The sequence below is a fragment of the Glycine max genome, unplaced genomic scaffold (assembly GCF_000004515.6).
Source record: "Glycine max cultivar Williams 82 unplaced genomic scaffold, Glycine_max_v4.0 scaffold_35, whole genome shotgun sequence".
Taxonomy (NCBI): domain Eukaryota; kingdom Viridiplantae; phylum Streptophyta; class Magnoliopsida; order Fabales; family Fabaceae; genus Glycine; species Glycine max.
Window position 1 is genome coordinate 31,643 of NW_024464713.1, and position 2,970 is coordinate 34,612.

The following is a 2,970-nucleotide window of genomic DNA, read 5'->3' on the forward strand; positions in this document are numbered from 1 at the left end:
AGGCATGGGTTGTTGCTGAACCAGTATAAAAACTCTTGTGTGTTTGTCTCCTTCTTCCCTACTCTTTTACTTTCCACTGTGCATTTTAATTTCCGCTTTTACTTTTGGTTAAGTTTCTCTTCTACTCCTTATTCTCTTAACAACATAAGTAAAAGCCTTAGAAGAGTAAATTTTTAATTAGTAAAGGTTTAGGAATAATTAATTCAACCCCCTTTCTTAATTATTCTGAGGTCACTTGATCCAACAAAGATGTGTTAAAATAAATTTTCTAACCTGGTGTTCACATTTCAAAATGGTCCAACGGCTAATGAGATTGGGATCATAGTTTTACTGGGACAGGTTTGGGTGTATGCTGAAAAAAGTGAGAGCTATGTGAGAGGGACATTGCTCTCGCCATAGGCATTATTTTACAAATCCCAATGGTGGGAATGTGCGAGAGTGAGTTACAAACCCGATGTAGATATTTCATGATGCTCCAACAGTTAAGGAGTATGGGATTGTAGATTTACTGGAACATATTTGAATGTATGCGGGAAAAAGAGAGGGTTTTGGAAAATGGAGAAGGGAAAACGAATGTGAAAGGAAGAGAGTGTAGAGATGTTTTGTAAATGTAAAAAGCTAACCTAATATGTCTATTTATAGCTAGAGTACTCTTGATCTATTATTTACTCTATTTTTTATTTTATTATTTTATAAACAAGAACTCTATTTTACTTCTTATCAAATGCATAAATAAAACATCTTTTTTATTTTCCTTCAAACTGTTATTTTAATTAATAAAACTATTTTTCCTTATTTATTTAATTATAAAAACCTCATTTTTTTTATAAAACTATTTATTTTTTAAAAAATATTTTTTAATTTATTTTACCAAAAATAGGGTGTTACATTTTTCTCATTAAACAATGTTTTTGTCTGATAAAACTTTGTAAATAGTAGATAATAAATTTTTCAGAAAACCTATCAAATGATGTAAAAATGTTTTGGAAAATACAAGATATCTATTCAAAACTAAAAAAAAATTCCCACGCTTAGTCATAAAAGGCAAAGAAAAGAAAGAAAGATCAGACACAAATATTTATATTAGTTCGTCTTTACCACTGAGACTATGTCTACTTGACAAACCACCGAGTTCCACTAACTTCTCAAAATATTGTTCATTGCCACTTCTTAGAAAGCAAGTTCTATCCCAAGTTTGGCAACAACCTAGTATTCTTTGTCCCACCAAGTGTAACACCCTTCATTAAAATAACAACCTATACTAAAAAGAATATAAAATCTCAAAATTATATTAGTCTAAAAATATCTCATGTATAATAAGTAAAGTCAAATAAATAAGTCTTTACATAAGTAAAAATATTACTCTCAAATATGGGCATCTAAATAACCAACACCAAAAGTATAACATAATCAGCCACATTCGACGTATTATTCTAAATACTAACAAAGCTAAAAATGTATCAAAAGGTAACTAAGTCTTCAAGTCTCCTCAACTCAAACAGCTTCTCCCTTGTGCTCTGAAAACAATATTTTTAATAAGATGATAATCCCACTGAATGAAACAAACCTAGAGTGTTTGTAAATAATGTTGTTATCAGCCGACACGGTAATATGGAAAATTAGCCATGGCATCCACAATGAATTTTAAATAAGATTTTATACTATTTATATACTTTAAGAAAAATCATATTAAAACACTCACAATTCATGACATTATGAATAAATAAAATATTTAAATAAGCAACAACACCTCAATACATTCAAATAAATATAACATAGACAACTTAGTGATTTCCAAAATCACAAGACTCAATTCTTTGGTTTCTAGAACCAATGCGGATCTCAGATTCTTCAAAGGATCTATGAGCTCATATTTCATGCAATGACGTTTCACTGCCTTCCCCATCATAGATGGAAGTATCCAGAATCTCTTTCCCATCCTAGATGGAGGTATCTATCATCTTATTCTCAGAATAAAATGTTTACCATTCTTCATTCCCAAAAGGTAACGACCGACTCTCACAACTATTAAAATATGTCATATCTTATATTTGTCCTTTTAAATTTTCAAACTTCACATAACAAATAACTTTTAAAAGTCGAACCATGACAACAAACTATGGCACTTCCAAAATCAACTAATAATCAAGAGTAACACATCACAATTATACATAATTAATGAAGAAGGAATATTATAATGAAGTTATACCCAATACGCACGCATGTACACTCACATACACAAGTCGGCTATAAAATCTAGATTTCCACTAACCAAAATCCTACTAATCAAGAACCCCACATCATATGTTTGAAACAAAAATATACCATGGAAGGTTTAGAAAAAATTATTTTACTCATCTCTTGAAACAAGTAATTCAAGTTCTTTGTTATCTTTGCCTCAACAAAATTTCTCCACTTTCTTCCTTCTTCTCAATCCTTGAGCAACCCACTAATTCTAAGAGAGACTATTTATTTGTGTGATTCTAGGAAAAGGAACCATCTATACTTATATAAGCATTGTACGTAATTTGAAATTATATCTTTTGAGAATTGTTTAACCAATCTTTCTTTATCTCTTACTTTTATTATCTTTATCCAATCTAATATATTATACATACTAATATCTTTTCAAAAAATGAGAATCTAATATGTTAAAATAATTTAATCTATCTTTTCCTTTACTAAAAGTTATATTTAGATAATCTTTATCTAATAATTATTGAATTATTTTTTGGATGTTACACCAAGCCACTATCGGCTCTAAACAAATCAAAAGGATTTTTTGTTTAGGATTGTTCACTCACTAAAACTATGAGCCTCTTATAGATGAATATACAATCAACTCTTTAGTTTTTTCTCTTAACATGTTGAAGGCGTTTTGAGAGAATTTTAACTTTACAACAATATACATAATGTTTTTTACAAAAAGAATGAAAAGAATGTTTGCGCATATGATTCATGTCTTCTTCT